Source organism: Rhopalosiphum padi, chromosome 3, assembly GCF_020882245.1.
Source record: "Rhopalosiphum padi isolate XX-2018 chromosome 3, ASM2088224v1, whole genome shotgun sequence".
NCBI lineage: Eukaryota > Metazoa > Arthropoda > Insecta > Hemiptera > Aphididae > Rhopalosiphum > Rhopalosiphum padi.
The window spans coordinates 31,257,023-31,277,932 of record NC_083599.1 but is presented as its reverse complement, the minus strand read 5'-3'; the positions used below and the strand labels follow the sequence as shown (position 1 = coordinate 31,277,932).

Sequence of the window (20,910 nt, the reverse complement as noted above, 5' to 3'; positions counted from 1 at the left end):
AAAACAAACCCATGTCTGAATAAATATTTGTCGGTAAATGAAATAAATGTAAATAGCTTGAATATCATATAATTTTACTATTATTAATCTTCAATCTGATGTTGATGTTGACACATATAAGAAATACTGCATTATAGAGAATGTTTAAGTATATTTTTAATTACAGTCTTTGCTTAATTTAATGTTTAAGTCTAAAAGATATATACACCAAATATATTCCATTTATATATATATATATATATATATATATATAATTGATTTAATAGTACCACCTCATATTTTAATATAAATAAGAACTCTATCAATATTTAATATAATTGTAAAATTACAATATTTACTTTTATTGTAACATGAAATAATAAAATACTACCAAAACAACAAAATATTTAACACAAACATTTTTATTTTAAATGTTTAGATTAAAGCTTTTTTAAATAATAAATTAAATATGTACACATTGGAAGTGCACATTTTTATATTTAGCACATCATCATATGGTTGATTTACAATTATTTAATTGACAACATTTTTGAACACAAATATTAATTGTTCATTAAAACATTCCAATACAAATGTACACAAACAAAAAATGTACATTTTTGTAGGTACAATTTTTTTCTATTTTTATTATTAATTTTTAATCGGCAAAAAAAATTTGCAATTATATTTCGTTTCACTTACAACTCAACAATGCATTGTATTTGATTAAAAAATGTAGGTCCCTAATCTTGTATTAAATTACATAACAATCAATAAATAGTAATTGTTACTTGTGGAGATTTTGATATTTCAGGCTATTCCCGAGCATTTACAGAAATTCCTCCAAGTTATATATAACAACCTAAGTCAAGTTCTATGACATTATAGCTATTACATTTATGTTTAATACAATAGTTACAACTAATAACTTTTCTCATAACTATAATTTTAATTAAAATTGTAAATATAAGATCAATGTAATTAGATATATGATCAATGATTAAATGGTATTTAAACAATGAAAATTTGATTGTATTTTTATTATTTGGCTATATAAATATTTAGAAAAAATAATTTATTTTTATTTTTACACAATACTTTGTATCACGAATTTAATAACCCAGTCTTCGTATGTTTATGTTTAATACTATAAATATTTCTTCAGGAACTAAGATCTTGTTTATTTATACATAATATATATATGATATAATATATTATTATATGATTTAGGAGTATTGAATGGCTTTTGTGTAGCTATACAAATATTATGTATTTCCGTTTTGTTGTGAAAATAAAATGTTTTGAAAAATAATATGTTTAGGCAATAACTAATTTAAAATCAGTTGTTCCTCTTTAAATAAAATTAATTTCTTATTTTGTTTAAAATTTAATTTTTTTATAACTAATTGGTTCGTTTTTCAATAATGTTTGCAAACTGCAATAGTTTCTCGCTGACTTTGCACTAAATTCGATGGCACAGTTGGCTTATTCTTCTCTAGGACATCATTCTTCGTGCATATATTATACCATAAACGATATAATTATGTATAGTGTTTGAATTATTATTATTGTATAAGCTATTTAATAATTCAAAATATTTAATGTACTTAAGTAAAAGGAAACGTAGGTGCGTACTGTACTTTTACCTACTACCTTTTATAATGTAATTAAACATTTTAAATATGTATATACTATATAGAAACGTTTTAAATTATTAATGAAATATATTATTATATTACATATATGGTTTAAATGTTCTCAAAATTTTCTGTTCATGGTATAATTTTTAAAATATATTATATACACTACTGATTTTTTTTTTTTTTTTTTTGACAAGATTCATTAAAAATGTTTGTGCTCGGTAAAAAATTTAAAAATGTAATGTAAGGTTCCTCGTTGGTTGTTATTAATTTCAATTTAAAACAAAAGTCGTTAACGTAAACCCTTTACAATTTTTTATTTTACGGTTTTTTTTATCTATATTTTAAAATAAAACAATCTACCAGAAAGTCACATTTATCTTGTATGATCATTTAAAGTTCAATATTGTACATCATTGGATATATTTTAGATATTTTATTGTTTATAAATATATTTATAAATATTGTTATAAACCATTTTAGTCAATACTTCTTACAGTAAAACTGTGTACAGCTTCAAATATTATAAATATTTAATATCTCGAAGTATCAAGAAAATTTAAAAATTATTTTAATTTTTAAATGACCTATGAAAATCGCAACAAAAATATTAAATTGTATTTTATAAAAATTCATCAGCTCCACCCTTCCCCTCAAAGAAATATCCTGGCTACACCACTGTACACCTAATAAATTGGTGATTGTTGAAAAATAAAAATAATATAAATATTTACTAGTGGATGTTGACATTTACATCAGGATTTTTTCCAATTTTGACATACACAACATAATTTTGGTTTATGTTGACATAGGTACGTATTCGTAAATACTATTGTTTATTACAGTACTATATAGTTATAATATGATAGAAACAACAAAGTTTATTTAAATCAACGAATTATTATTATTGTTTTTTAATAATATTATACATATATACTTGTATTATCATTTAAATTATGATTACTTTATTATACAAAAAATTGTTATTTTTTAAAAAAAAAACGGGAAAAATTATTCTACTCATCACAACACGGAAAACTGGTATGACATTGTGCACTACATACAATTTCCAACATTTCTACAACCACACTGTTTTGTGGTGCACTTTGTATTACAATTATTATAATATCGCGTACACCCTTGTCCACCAACTGATGAATTTGATGCAGAAGCTTGCTTTAAAGAAATGTGTTGATCCCTATGTACATCAGTGATTTTAGATTTATATTAAATTTTCTTTAGACACTGAAAACTAGTTTTTGGTGTATAATCAATTAGATTAGGTATACAATAAAATATATGATTACGGTGAATGACAGTATCATACTAAACGACAGCATAACATGGGGGCTATTCAGTTATAATCAGAGTAATTGGCTAAAGTAATAAAACATTTTATCGAAATTATCAAACTTGTACAATACCTTATAGTGCATAAGTACTAGATAGTATAGGATACTTTATTATTGTTGTGACTCTTCCGTTATTCGTAAATTAGATTAGATAATATCGGTATTACCAATATCTCTATGTAAATGTCGAAATTCATTAGTGAATATTTGCAAACAGTACAAATTTAATCAATATGCCAACATTCACATGCAATGACTTTGGTGTTCGACGACATTAACCGACGACTGTCAGCATTCACGAGTTGTGGACATTCGCAGTAAAATATACACTTGGCCCACGTGAATTAATGATAAAACCATGATTGGATTAATTAACCAAAATATACATTTTTTTCTTAACAGACAATTATTTGATTTATACAATGCGATATGTAGAATGTTACGTTTTTCTTGATTGCTCCATTAGGTTAGGTATAAAATTCAAAGATTTAAATAATTTTTAATTTTATCAGAATTTATACTTTCATATAAATTGTAAATTAATTTTATCTATAATTTAATAAAATTCACAAAAAAAGTCAGAATTTTAATATAAATTATTCTGATCTTCACATACAATTTCCTGGTAAACAAATTTTATATTTAAGAATCAATACTTTTAAGTATCATATTATAATTATAATGCGTTGAAGTTTTTTCTATGTTCAGGACTAAATGTCACTTTTAGAAGAGTTTTATTAACAAAAAAGGTGATTTTTCGTTAACAGTGTGGTTAAAAATTAATAATTTCTTTTCAATTTGTTTAGGATCTGAGATTATAGAATATTTTTTTAAATAAAAATCTGTTTAAAATTTTAATGTATTCTTTTAGTTTTATGTTATAAATCATAAATTTAGTAGGTATTTTAAAAATAATTTAGGAAACGCTTTCATCAAAATCAGAATACTCATATTTTTTCACGGTAAGAATCGATCATTAACAACGATAGTTGTATTATGAATTGAATTCTAATATTATTGTAATAATTTAGAAAATTATTTTTAATACAATTTGGGAACACATTTTTTACTGAATGCATTCATGTTTTTACAGTTTTGAGTTAGGGTGCATAAACGTAGATTTATTATCATTGTATTAAAATATTAAATGTAAACTACTGTAATCGAAATTTAAAAACAACTATTCTAAGTGAAGCACATTATACTAAACACATATATTATTATGTATGTACGTCGTTTATAGTTCAATTACGTAATGTATGGTAAGCTTGTAAAAAATATTTATGACATCGTAATTGGAATATGGTGTACAAGAATTTAACAACCTTGAGTAAAATAAAATGCCATGTCTTCATAGTCATTTTTAAAAATGAAATTATAACAAAACTATAAATTTTATTTCAACAAAATTTTCGTAAAATCAATATAGTTTTATAATACAAAGAATAAATTGTTGTCATACGAATTTCTGTATTCCTAGGCATAATAGATCGTTTAAAATTCATTCTTAAAATATATTTCACAAAATATTTTACGACATAACCAATTTTATTAATGACTAAAATAACTGAAACTTCGAGTATTTATTTGTTCTAAAATAAAAAAAATGTTAAAGTAATAAAATTTAAAAAAAATACTGTAAAACAAAGATTTTAATTTTTTTTTGACTTATACCATGTTTAGCACAATTTTTTTTTATTTAACAAAGGAATATACATAATCTATAAAAAATTAATGCACAATTAGCATAAAATAAAAGAGGATATATAATATGAATTACTTGCATAAGAAGCCATCTATTAGTGATACTTAAATTGGTATTTTATATTGGAGTAATTGAGAAAAGACACTTTTAATTTAATTGGTCACGACACCGATTTATTTTGAGTGTGCGTTGTGTTTTTCCAGAAAGTGTGAATGTGTGTAACTATATTATTAGTGGGTTAGGGTAAATTAAAGTTACATTTAAAAGTACTTGTATACAATACTTATATAAATATGTTTACAATTATTACAATATTTTATTGTGATATACCTGTGTCAGAAAAGTTTTTGAGTCATATGAACCGTATTACCTTTTGTATGTACTTTGAGTAACTAAATTAGACATTTATAATTTTATTAATAATATTATAATTATATTGTAATCTCCAGTGTAAAATTAACTATGTTTATATTGTTTTTCAACTGTTCAACAAACGCTATTAGTGTTTTATTGACAATCTCAAGTTTTTTCTACATAGCTACAAATCAATGTCGATCCGGTCATGAACAATGTAGACAATTTATTAAACTATTTGTGAGAGCAAAATTTTCCTCTGGCAATATAACATTTTGATAGAAACTGTATTAGATTTTGAACGAAACGAGGAATCTATTGGTTTTGAAATGATGTTTTTTTTAGTATATACATAACGCCGTTTCAGAAAGAAAGAATGCTCTAAAAGTTTCACATATAAGCACTAGAAGTTTTAAACCACAGATGGCAGCGTGGTTTTATAGAGAGGTAATTTTTGGAATTTTACAGTTATTTTTCCAAAAATTACAAATCTCTATCGATAAATTGCTGGACACTATCTAGAGTTGTGAACAACTTTTTACAACTAAAACTTTTTAATAATGCTAGATATTTGAAATTGCTATACAAAATTATATTTGTAGTTGATAATATTTTTAAAAACTATTTACTTATTAATACACATAATTAAAAATAAAATCTTGTTGATTTTTTTAATAAATGTTTATAAAATAGTGTACAGTACTTATTGATTATTTGTGAAATCGTTTCAAATATGCTATTTTAATTTGTTATTATATAAATTCAATTTACTATGGAAAATGTGCTTACAATAAAAATTGTATAACAATTGGCTAAATTTAAAAGTTTTATTAAGAACTACATTATTATATTAAATTATAAAAAAACCTATATGATAGAATTGGGAACAATTAGACAACCAATGGCTAAATTTAAAAGTTTTATTAAGCACTACATTATTATATTAAATGATAAAAAACCTATTTGGTAAAATTGGGAACAATTAGAAATTTCTTACTGTTTAATGGTTATAAGGTGAAAAGAAAGTAATCCTAATAAAAGTAATTCTTGTGTTACCATTCAAAACATTAAAATCATTATGTTTTTAGAGAATATAAATTGTTATAGTTAAGAACATAGATTTGAACTAAAAATAAGCTTCTGTGGAACATCAAAGTCATAATCTAATCACGAGAATGAAATAAAGTATTATTGAGTTTTTTAAACTAATACCCACACTTGTTAAATTATTATAGATCTCGTAATTATTATAAAATGTAAATAAGTTAAATTTTAGCATACTAGCTACGTATAATATTATTTTTATCAATAATTGCGGTTTTGTTGTTATATATTACTATTGATTTGTTTTTTACATTTATTATAAATATACTCAAGCTTAGTTATTTCTCCACCTTCATAATATTATACAAACAAATCAAATTATCCAGCAGCAATATTTTTTAATTTCGAAGATTTTTCAGTTTTTAAATGTGATAACAGACAATATAGAACATCATTGTATATTCATCTTTATAAATAAACCAATGAATTCCGCTCACAATCTAAAATCAATTGCAATAAACGGACAAAGTCACCAAAAAATGGCACGATTTTATTTAGGTTTTGAATCACAAAAAGTCAATACATCAAACTGAAAAAAGATATGATAGTTTACATTAAAGTTGCAGATGGTACTTAAGAAATTTTGAAAATTGTTGATTGTTTTGTGTTAGCGATTGTTGAGTGGAAAATAAGCTTTGATAAAATATAAATCTTCAAACTTACGATGAAGGGTAAAAAACCACAAAGCATTCAATTTCTTTCAAGAATATTAGAACGTACGAAGAAAACTTTATAAGTTATATTATGAAGTTCATTGTAAACAATTTTATAGAGTGAGGATTAGTTTTTTAACGAGTGTTTAAAAAATAGTGACCGTAATACAACTTATGATATTCTACCAACTATTAATGTAAGTTTTTCTAAATTCTTCCAAATGCAGATTACTAATAAAATTGACAATATTTTAGAAAAAATTTACAATACCTACGAAAATAATAATAACACACTGTTTTTTCATTATTTTCTAAAAAAAACAACTTTAAAAACATACACAGTAGTATGTTAGTTATCATTATTTTAGTGTCGGACATGTTTAAAATAAATATGATTTAATCTTCCATGGTAATAAAATTAGCTACTTTGCCTGTCTGGTAAGGTAAATATATTTACTGACTATCAGTTTACCTGAAATATTTAATTTGAATACATACTTAGTATAAAATATTTCACATTAATGGATATTTTATTAAACTTATTGTAATATTTTTACAAAAAATTGTCATTAATATTTATTTCAAGAGTACTGCCAGTGGACGGCTTCTCTATCATATCTTCTGATAGCAACATTTTTGAAATGTTATCACTTAAACTTATAATACAAATATACACGGAAAAAAATATACTAATTTAATTTCGTTTTTAAAATAAAATATTAATAAATAATAAGCTTTACGTTTAGGAAATTCATATTAAAATCACAAAACTAAAAATGTATTTATTTAATTTATTAAACAAAAAAACATTGTATTGTACGATTGTCTGATATTATAAAATATTAGTAACAGATTATCTATATTAAATATATATATGACATTCCATGGATTAAGTAGATCCTTAGTTGATAGTTTAATAAAAACAAAATTGGCTTACCAGTGTCTATTTTAGTTGTATCACTTGTATCATTTCTTATTATCGTCAAAAAAGTTTACAACTAAAGTAGATTTACACAAATTTCGTGCAAAACATTTTTAAAACAGTCATAATCGAATTAAAATTACGTTTAGAAAAATAATGTAAATATTACAATTATATTATAGTATGCTACATGAGAGAATTAGTTAAATAAATTATATTTTTTCACACGAAAGAGTAGCTTATCTTGTACTCTTTTTAATATTAGTTATAAATGTTTTAATCTTAACTTATTCAGTAGCTAGCTAAATGCGATTATTTTTATCAAAGAAAATAGTATAACATAATTTTCAAAAATTACTTAACCTACCTACTACTTGTATAACATTTAACAGGTTCATTTTTGTGTCTAAAAATTCGAATAATATTATTAAAATCAAAAATGCATTTACAGTATTAATACTATTTTATTGAACATGTTTATTATGTTTTTACAAATTACAAATACACATGTATATATATATAGTATATTAAACAATAAATAAATAAATACCAATATAACTCTAATATAGATTTTAAAATAAATTATGTGTGCAACCTACTAGCAACTTTGTATCTATGTAATTAAATTCAAAACCAAACGAGGTGTGACGAATGTCTATTTTTTTCATAGATAAAAATATTATACATAAAAGTCATAATTTAAAATGTTTACATTTCTCGTAGAATAGTCAATTATAGCTATCATGACGAATTAATAAATATTAATATAAGAGTATCGTTACATAATAAAAAAAAGGTTATCTGTTATTACTGATATATTAATTAAAAACTAATATTAAAAAAATTCTATTTATTTTTCTTTCATTTAACTATTTAAAAAAACATATTTAAATTAAGATGCATATGAAACATAATATTTAAACAAATAACATTTCATACAATAATTATACATCTTAATAATACTTATTCCAATTTCATAATATTCTTAAACGTTTCGATAGGTAAGTACGTTATTATGTATTTTTTTCAAATATTTATATGCATCATATAAATTTAGAATGAATGCATTTTTTTTAAAATTATTTCTATTTGAAATTTTAAACTATATTTTTTGTTTTCTTTTTATTGCATCCTATAATATATTATATTTTGAATGTTAAAATAATTTAAAAAAGGAAAGTCGGATGGAGGGTTTTGTAAATATTTAAATGGGTTATTACGAATTAAATCTTGTTTTTTTTTTTTGTGGTTGGGGGTTGGGGGATTACAGTACTGGTTTCAGTTCAGTCACCATTATTATTTTAATAGAGTTCTGGTGTATGAAAATAGATGTTAATACTTATTTTAATAATTTATTTGAATTTAAAAATTATTATTTAATTTCTGTACTTATCTTTTTTTTTCAATTTCAGTATTATTTTAACTGTTATCTTTGAATTTCAATATTAACATGGAATTTTCTATTCCATAGTAAATTTTTATGAAATACAATAAGACTTCCATGTAACAGTTACCGAAGTGACCGGAATTAATAACCGCTATTTAGAGACTCCTATAGAGACGACCGTTAATAGAACATGCACATACTAAAAAATGTATTTGTGACTAGAGTTATTTACTTATATATTATGTATGTACAATTTAAAATTTAAAATTTAAAAGTCTTAATACTCTATTTGACATTGAAAGTGGTTTCACTTAAATTTGTATTTTATAGGTGTTTGAAAAATACATTAAAAATGTTTAGATTTTAATGAATTAAGGATGAACTCTATAAGGATTGTAATGATTCATCGTATTATTGTTTTTTAAGACAATCCTGTATTCCTGTGGCATGTTTCAGTGACACTTCCTTATATCTTACTTTTTTAATAATCTGTTTAACTGTTATTTGTTCCAATAAACTAACATGAATATATATAAACTTAAAAATAAAATCAATTTATTATTGGAAATTTATGTATAAGCATAAATATTATAATAATAAAATATTTTGAGCATTTTTTTTTTTCATGACCGTTTTTTTTAATTTGTTTATCTATTTTATTGTCTTTTTTTAAACATATTTTTTTTAATAACTCATTAATCTGTGATAATTTAATATATATATTTAAATATTTAAAATGTTATTATATATATATACAATATAATTTAATTTTATAAACATACAAAAATAAACAAATTCTAAGCATATAATAGGTATTTAATAATAAGTTGTCAGTTTTAACTATGAACAATTAAATACAATAGTCTCGCTAATTCGGACATACAGATAATCCGGTCAATTTATATTTCGTACATTCCTTAAATTTCTTTAATTTTCTATAAATTTGTATTGATATATGTACATATGGAATATAAATCACAATAATGACAATAATAATGTGTAATATAAAATTGTAAATCAATAAATTTTGAATTTGTAAAATTACTAAAGGTGTTTTTTGAAAAATATTTATTACTAAATTAAAAAAAGGTCATTCCCTTTAATCAGGATTTTCGATAATCCGGATAGAGTTCAGCTCTATCTAGTTTGGATTAATCAGACTACTGTATGTTTAATAATATGTCTATTATTTTAAAATTGAACAGTGTATAGGAATTAACCTATCTAAGAACATGTACATAAATAATCTTACCTATGATTTCCAGTGCATTGACATACGCTTTTTATAGATATTACCCAATTTTTAAATTTCATATTAGTTATATTTTACACTTTGTATGACATTTTTAAAATTTGATGTTTTAAAACTCAATGATAATCACTGCAAACATAACATTGCTGTATAATGTTTTAAAAATATTTTATGTATTTGAATATAATTTTCAAGTATGGATTATAAGCTTAAATTGCAATACTGAGTTCTTCATAGTACAATAATAATAAACAATACATGTTGAGAATATTAAATTATACAATTTTTTTATGAGCACTTAGATTTGATAAATGTCATATAAATTCTGAATTGTAATACGACATTTAAATAGAAAGCATTGGTTTTATAATGTGACGATTTATTATTATATTCGAAATTCGAATATGTTATGATAACGCAGTTACACTCTAATAACTTGTTCAAGGTGAACTAAGGCAAGACAAGTGCCAAGACTTATATTATTATAAACTAAACATTTTAAAATTATTTTAATACATTTTCTAATTTGTCTCAATTCGTATATAAATGTAATCTTATTTTCTATTATCGCGACATAAATAACAAGAGTATTGAAATAATTTTTTCATTTCGTAAAAAAAATCGTATATAACATTTTGCAATACGACTTATAAACAATATTTTTGGTTATTTAAAAATGTTATTAAATGTGGGATCCTATACTTTGTGTACTTAAATTACAGAGAGATCGCTAAAAGTTTTCATAACTTTTCAAGTTTTAAAAACGATTCTCTCTCTTTCTAATTTAATTATTTTACTTTTCATGTCATAATCTGAGAAAAATAAAACTCTAAATTTATAGGTATTCGATAAAAGTTTTGTTTATTTTTCTTCTGTCAGCATAAAACTAACATAATTTACTTATACTTTACGTTGTTAGAGGTCGATTACGTGAATATTCGTGTCAGGCATCCTTTATAAAAATCAACCACGTCAAACTTTTATAAATCACATATTGATAACCATACAAATTTTTCTTACGAAGTGTCAATCCATAGTTATTCCCAATGCATACAAAATATTTGGTTTGTTTTTTATAAATAATAATATTACGTATAAAATAAATAAACTTTTATCCAATTTTTGAAAAACTCAAACTAGATTTTACTTTTAGGATTGTTTATAAACAAAAAAATGTATTTAAAAAATTTCTTTCAGCCAAAGTCCATTATCTATTTTAAATATAGAACTACGTATTATTCTTTTATAAAGGAACCCTTTTTTAATTTGTTTATATCAACGACTTTATTTGGAAGTAGGTATAAAACAATGCGTATAGGTACCGTCAATTATTAATACATATATTTTACTACAGAAGTTCATAAATACTATTTTATGTATATTAATAGTTGATATAAGTTATAGTATTATTAAATCATTTTCAAAGCACATTAGATTAACGCAATATTAAGATATATACTGCATTCAATTTCATTCAAAAATAGCTGGTAAAATTATTTTATTATACGTCTATTACTTTATTTCTTATAAGGTATAAAACTACAATAACATTATTATTGTAATAATATCCTTATTCATATAGACTTAAAAATAATCTGGTAAGTAATCATTGTTTTATTCAGACATTTAATAATATATTCCGTGATTAATTTAGTTTATGCACTGTTTTGGAAATGGCAGACAAAACCCAAAATATAATAACAAAATTAAATTTCAGTATAATCCATTCACTGATATCAATTATTAGTTGTATGGAAAACTAATTTACATCAATTTATATTAGTACCTATTATACTTGGGTCATTTGTGGAATTATTCTTAAACTATAAAAAAAATAAAATGGTTGATCAACATACTATCATTAAGTCAAGTGTAACCTATATGCATTTATTAATTATTTTTATATTGTAACCATTCTAACATTTCTGTTATTTTTATTTCATTATCAATGAAAATTAAAGTTAATTGATATATTTAAAGCCATGCATACGTCAAGGAAATAATCAATATTGACATACAAGTTTACAATCTATAACTCTTTTTAGTGCAGAATATTTAAACTAGTAAGTTGTATATAATATTGTAAATTTAATTTCTAAAAAATAGAATGATAAAAATGTTTAGTTCCAAAACGTTATCTTTAAGGTTTAAATACTAATGTCCATGCGTTTATTTAAATAAATTACATAATTACTTACACCGTCTTTTATAAATAATTTTACCGGTATTCACTAAAACTTAAAATGTCGACTATTGTTCTACCAAATCGAATATTTTATCGTTAACTAAATTACAGTTTGTCCGCATATTTTGATTGCTTTTGCACCTAACATAGTGCACAGAGTTGGTTTATATACAAACAAATTACAAATCCATTCATTATCATATAAATAGCCAATTACATCTACCATGTCCTTCAATTTATGTACATATATTAAAAAATAAAAATAAAAATATTATTATCAAAGAAAAAACCCGTTGTACCGGACATGCTGATGACCAACGCACGTCATTAAGGCAAAGTGTTTGAGCTTCATTGTTGTTAGATGCGATTATAGGCGCATTGTTTGCAAAGAAAAAACTCCAATGGACAATGACACTACGTGGGTACACAATTGCTTAACGATACAATATTATACATCTAAACTCGATTTAATTATGTGTTTCTTACAGTACTTAATTTATCATACGCAATGTGTCTACGTGTTAGCTAAATTGTATACTTATTTAGAAAAATTAATACATAATAATTAATTTAGATTACATTGATAATTAATTAATTCAATTTTTTATTTTCTGTAAACATATTTTTGAGTGAAAATGTCATGTACTACATATAAGCATTGGAGTTTGTATGATAATATAAAGATGTTATTTTTTAATTTTCTTAATAATTTCTCTAAGCGTATCAAAATACTGCCTAAAATGACTGCACATCGAAAAAAAAGGATCAGAAAATATATTTTTTTTGTAGTGCTTTACTCAGGACTTAATATTTCAATGCGATGATTTACTGTAACTTTAGATAATATTTTTAAACGTTACGCGTAGAAATTTGTTTCGGTTTGTAGCTAAATGATAATTCATTGAATCTTGATACAAACTATCGTTAACCTTGAAAGTTATGTTATCTTCTAAGAATGATAAAAAAATGTTATTTTCTCTTCAAATCAAAGTACCTATAACCATCTAAAAACATATAGTTAAAAAATAGTCAAAAATAAATACTAAATTCCATAATTAAATTAAAAATATGCTATAAGAGCGTTTAATATTTTGTATACATCGATGCAAAGTATTATATGTTTATATAATATAATTCAACAATAATTATAGCTAGGGCCCAGATTTAAATGCTCTTAAAATTATTAAAATATATCCTTAAAAATAGATAAAAATACCCTATAATTTTTTTATATACATATAAACAATTTGGTAATTTATAAACAATGCATAATAATTATTATTTTATTCAAAAAAAAACTTACTAATTATTTTTTATTGGTCAAAGTACGCTCTATGATCAATAATATATATTAGATAAAAATTGAATCGAAATTAATCGAATAACTGACAATGTGTATGTAAAAACCCGATAAACTTATTAAACAAAAATAACTTAAATATGATATATAGAAACAATTTATCTTTAGATAATATTTTGAATAGGCTAAATGTATATAGTATATTAAACACATTTTCACTAAAACCAACAAAATGATCTTTATTAAATAAAAAAAGATTTGATGGATACCTCTAATATTTGTATATTTATCATAACATTCAAATTTAACTATATGAAGTCATTGACCGTTTTAAGTAATATTAAATATGGAAAATAGATTTTTTTTTAAGTTAAGATTGCCTGCCTTTATTAATTTTTTACTCTCATGGCTATAAGTCTCATGCCGTATTATTATGTAAAATATAAATGCATGTTATAAGTAAAGTTTAGTAGGTAACTGTTATAATTATTAACTCAACATGACGTATATTATACGTACTCATTTTTAATTTTATTATAGACTATAGGCCTCAGGTCATGCTTGAAATGTTGATATTCATTTGAATAAGCTATTGTGACATCAAAGTGAAGTCTCCATAAATTTTGCATGTTCATTTTTTTTTTAATTTGTGAACAGTTATTAAGTATTTAGATGATATGTATATAGAATAAATATTTCATAAACGCATATGTAAATCAATTTTTAGTTGTTTAGTGTTCGTCGAGTACCTGTTAGACATAAACGCAATTATGCCAGTGTTAAAAAACATTTGTAGAACAATAAAGTAGTGAATACAAAAAAATATTAATAATATTAATCCCGTTAATAAAATAATATTTTAAATTAAATTAAAATAATAAATATACACAGAAAATAACCTTAATAGTTAGGTTAGGACCTTTGAAATATTATTTAATTTATTTAAAAAGATATACATCATAGTATAAAATATTTGATCAATATTTTTTTTATTCATAAATTGTACATATATTTTATACATAAATATACGTATTATAAAGACAAAACGAATGTAAAAAAAATAATCTTTTTCAAACGAAAAAAATAATTAATTTTTAAATAAATAATAACTAGTAATATAGAAAATATACCGTTTTAAGGTGGTATATTTAGATAATTGCATACATACAATGCATTTGTATGAAATATAAGTAAATTTAATGATCAATGTATTTTAATCAAATTATGCTTAGTAATTTTTAAGAATAAGTTACTTTAATTTAAAGCAATTTAAATGTGTGAAAACAAGTAGTTTTACTAACTATTAAGTACCCAACTTTTACAAGGAAACACAAGTAAGTTATAAAATGAAATACATAAACTTCTACGGTGTTTTGTTTTTGAGTTAATAACTTTCCTGCCACTTTTCTTCTTTTGTGGATTAATATTTTAATGTTATGAAAGTTTAATTTGAAAAAAATATATAAATGGATTATTCACCATATAACTATTTAAAAACAATAAAAACAAGTTAAAATTATAATTGTTTTAAATACTTCTAATTAGTATTTTATGTAATAGATTTTCAGTCAACAATTATTTAGTTAACTGTAAGTTTTTTCAGTAAATCTCGAAATGTCGTAATCAAAAAAAAAAAAAAAAAAAGAAGAAGAATCGATACGATAAAAATTAATATTATTTTCACTACATATTATCAAATATAATAACAATATTCTAGGTACAGAATTATTAACCAAATACAAAATAAATTCTGGAAAAAAGATCATATACTTATAAAAATACAAAAAAAAGTATATATTTTAGTAAAAATTTAAAAAAATCATGTTATGTCAATAAGTTATGTACTTAGCATTGGATAAAAATTTGAACATTTTCAGTTAATAAACGTCGATTTATATATATTTAATAAAAATATTATTATAAAATTATTATTAGAACACCAATCAGGTTATCATAGTAGATATATAAATATACTTAGTAAAATATATATTTATATGAATTATGTACTTATTTTTTACGTGTAGGTATTACTACTTAACAGATATATTATAATGAATAAAGATCAATTATAGGTAATAAGTAAATAAATAATCAAATTGTGTAAATAAAACCATTCAAACCTACACTGATAATCCTATTGACATTATATTTAATACATTTGTGATAAACAAATTATGTAAGTGAACCTATTTTGCTTGAAATACATTCGGTGATTCGTTATGATTGTTTATGTAAATGAATAATATTGATATAGTCGTGCTTATTCGCATATAAAATATAAATATAATTTACTGTGATAGTGAAAATGGTGATTTTGTCAAGTTAAAACGATACATTTCTAAAGAAAAACCTGATTCTCAGGACACATTAAGGACCAAAGACTAAAAATATATATATTGACTTTACATTTTATACTTTTAAAATATCTTCACTTTTAGATAATATATTACATTTTCTCAGGGTATTTTACAGACACAGGGTTCAATTACCATGATATACTGAATACCGATATGCGTAAATTTGATTAGTTTATATAGTCCGAATTGGCTTGGATGGTGACGCAAAAGGCAGTATAATATACTTAACGCTATTAGAAATATATGAGCTCATGACCTATATCGGAGTTCACAATATTCGCGTATGATTAATATAATATCATAATAATATATATAATTGTGATACGTTTTTCGTTTACCTGGCTATACCTGGCTTACACAAATCACGCAAAAAACGCATTGACATGCCGTTATGATGATAATAATAATGTTTTAATACTCAGACAAAATTCTGAGTAGGAAATTATGTATCCGAAATGCGAGTGCACTGATACGAAAATTACGACGGTATATTGTGCGAGACCGTGAACGTTTCGAAGCGAAATCGTTATAATATTTTTTCCGATAAAAGTTGTATAATATTATAATCAGCGAGGCGCGAATTTACCGATATAATAATATAATGTCTGAACGAATTCCCCGCGAGTCGGAATAAGAAAAAGAAATAATAAAGCTAAGAAAAAAAAAAGTCAAAATAGCGCACAGCTACGTACAACACCGAGTTGTAAATTCGATGGAATTTTAATATGGAACTTATGTGCCGCGTTTCGGCGGTTTATGTGCGTTAAACGATACGAGCGCGTTCGTGGCGCGCGGCACTCGCGAGGCCGCGCAGGAGACGCGAACACGGCCCCATTGTATAAGCGTAACGTCGTTACAACATCATTATGCGTATTATGCGTAACTGTGCACAGACCAAAGGGTACGGTAACGTAGTTAGGTGCGTATAAACACAGTTGTGCCCGGGGGGCCTTCCGGGACGAGAAATTACGGAAATATAATAATACTAACGCAAAACAAATCGTTCGATATTCCAATAAAACCGTATTAAAAAAAAATCCAGGCGATATCGTTTCGCGTATAATACACGATTTGCAGTTTATATACTCCGTCATCGAGTAAGTCACTGTAATATAGCTAGACATATTACATTTTTTGTATTGTGTATACAAAACAGGTTTCTGAGAATATGTAGTTTACCGGTCTCTGTGTCTGTGGATATATTTTTATGACGATTCGAATAACTTAAACTCGAAGCCGTTCGTTTTTCCATTAGTAATCAATACATCGTAATATCGTTAATATTATTCGGCATTATATCAATACATTTTTATAAATTTTATTGTAAATTACCAAGATTCGGGGACAACGGTCATTGGCTATGAGATTTTTTTCGTTCCGATAGGGTATTGTACGGTGTATAGATTTCCGTCACTGAGAACCCGAGTGGTAACCTACCCGAGAGCTAGTAACGTAGCACGATTCTAGAGCACAGCACCATATTTCGGCCAAACATGACACGACACTATCGTTATTAGAAAACTTAAATAATATACTTAGTAAAAATAAAAAATTTAGAGTGATTTCAAAGTGTATTATTTTAACGTATAAATCGTTTGAAAAAAGTAAAAATGCTTTTAAAATGATACCATGTACCTACCTATAGAAAATGCCAATATAATTAATATTTGATGTATATTTCAAGTATATACAGTTATTCGCAATTATTATTAAATTACAACAAAATTAAAAAGCTGTTTATTCGAATACTGGTTTTTTGTAACATTTTCCATTTTTTTTCTTTTAAAGTTATTAGGAAAAATACTTGGAATTTCGAATTTATACAAGTACCAAATAATAACTAATCAAATTGTCTGTCAGAATAAAAAAAAATTTGTCTCCCAAACACTAGAAGATCGATGATTTTCTACTAAAAAAAAAAATATAAAAAAACAAATATCATTATAATAGTAATACCTACATTAATCGTTCCGTTCAGAACATAAAAGATCTATAAACATATTTTTTAATGTTACTAGAAACATGATTTACTTATTAGTTCCACAAAATTAAATTTGAATTTCAAAATAATACCTTTTCTTTGCTCGATTTTATAAATAATTAAAACTAACTTTATTATGGCTAAAGAAAGTAGGTTTCAAGATATTTTTAATAGAAGAGTTTAAATATTGTTACTCGCAACACGTCCGCTAAAAAAACCGATTTACGATGATACCTCGACCCACTACACTTGGAATTTAAATTGTCCGTCCTCCCCACCAATCTGAGTTGCAACGAATATCGTGCAGAGCTTATTGGCCCACAGCTACTCAGAAATTCTTTTCCTATAATTTTATCTCAGAGTTATCGTGCGACAATTCGATTTTTGGGCGGGTGAGTCTGGCGACTCCCTACCCCACCCCCACCGATATGTGCTAACAATAAACTACGACCGTTGATGACGCACAGAGGTAGTGAAGGCACCGACGTACGTTAAATAATTTGGCATCGACGGTAGCCGCCACCGGGCAAACGGCCAGGGTCGAGGGCGATTGTGCCGTGGTGTCCGCGGTTTCTGACGGGACACACTCCGGGCAATAATTCGCTTACGCCAAACCCGAAATCAGTAATTGCGTTTTTTTTTTTGTGGTTAGTATTATATGTAATGTATATATATATATATATTTATTCGTATATTTTGGATAGGAAAACTTAATTACAGTGAATTCCCGACGTCCATATAATACCGGTCGATTTACCCAATACCAATAACTAAAAGAGAGAATAGTGATGGTGAAATTATAAGGCTCAGACAAGGTAGAATAATGATCCTTTGATTTCCAGATATTTTTATATCCATGCCGAATTCATTCATTAAACAATTTTTATTGTATGTAATATTATGTTTATGTAAATAAATAAGAGAATAATTTACCAAAAAGTACTATAAATTATGACGTAATACATCTATATAAAGAAATGCGATTTTTTTATAGTAATTTGTAATAATAAATTAAAAAAATTGGAAATAAAATTAAATTTTTCGTATTTTTTATATATCACACAAACATTTTGTTTTTATTTTAAATCGTTAATTGATTTTGTTTTAGAAAATACTTTAGAAAAACTATTTTATGTATAAAACATATTAATTTTCCATATATTATATATATATTATATATTGGACACTACCTACTCGACTTTTAGGTTAGGTGTAATGCACTAAAATGGAAAATATATAATTTATAATAAATCAATTAATAATATAAAACCTATTTTTATAATTATAAATTATAATTATTCTATGACTATATCATATAAAAACCAAAAGTTGAATTATTATATATATTTTGAATAACTAAAACATGAAAACATATTATTATTATTGTACTTAGACAGAAAGATTTTTTTTTAAATTTTATTTTATTTACTATTCTATAAATAAACAATAACATATACTGATTTAAGTTTTTCAAAATAAAACTTCAGCAATTTGATCTCAGAACACATTATTAGTATCTATTAAACAAGTTTTCTACATCTGACGTGTGATCAGCGCATATTTCATTGCTACTATTTCAAATTATGCAAAATTAAGTTCCATTATATCTGAATTATTTGTAATACCATTAATTGGAGTTAAATTGTATTCAATCTACGATGTTTAGTTATAAAATAACTTTAAATACATTTTTAGTTATTCTGTGAATTTTTGTGGATTATTATGTATTCTACAACAACATCAACAATTTCTAAAATTAAAATAGATATTTTGAAATTTTAGTTTTATTATTAAATTATTTAAAAACGGAAATTAGATACGATAATTATTATTAACGTTTCTTTACTGTACAAATACAATAAAAAATGACTAGGTATAAAATACATTTTTCATATTTTCATATAGAATAATATACAATTCCAATAAATTATCACGTTGGTTTACAGTGAATATTGATTTAAGTGGAGCAAACAATATACTTGAAATGCAAAACTGGATAGTGGTGGTGATCGGAATAGTACAGAGTCAGCAGAATTACTCAAGAAAGCGCTTACTATAATAGTTTATTTTTAGAAAAAAATAATTTTATATTGTTGTACTGTGTTGGATAAAAAGGTTAGCGCTCATCTTTTCATTAAACGGATAGATTATCGATGATTATTTAGCTATATTTCATAATCGTAGAATAAGTCCATGAAACAATATTCCATCATGCCAGGCGCTCTTCGTTCAAAATTCAGGTGCGAAGATGTACAATATAAAAGCAGTTCATTATATATTCGAGATAATGCTGCTATTTACAATTTATAGATCTAAACAATATTGTTGAGGACATTATTGTAGTTGTAATATGTCACGTTGAACCTATAAATTAAAATATTGAATAAAATTACGCATTACACGATTAAACATTACAAAGAAATTACATTCCAAATTAAAAGTTAAATACCGTCATTAACGACTGAGTGGAGTAAGTTCTCAATCGATAATATTATTTCTATCAGTATCCATAACTATTATTCTGTATTATTATATTTTAACGTTCTGCAGAAGTAGACATTGTTGTTACTTATAGAGGTATTATTATTTTTTTTTAATTCAATATTGATTCCAATGTAGTTAAAAAATTAAGCTGATAATAATGTATTACTCCGAATTTGGTTTTCATAATTTATTCATCGTCAAGTAAAATCCAGATGCTTATTTCAATGATAATTTAAATTGTATGTAATTATTCAT

General features: G+C 24.0%; 1 protein-coding gene across 2 annotated transcripts in view; it reads left to right on the top strand.

Moving 5' to 3' along the window:
* LOC132924078 (uncharacterized) overlaps nucleotides 1-20,910 on the top strand; it is a 134,985-nt gene that overhangs the window by 50,246 nt on the left and 63,829 nt on the right. The gene's annotated exons all lie outside the window — the stretch shown is intronic.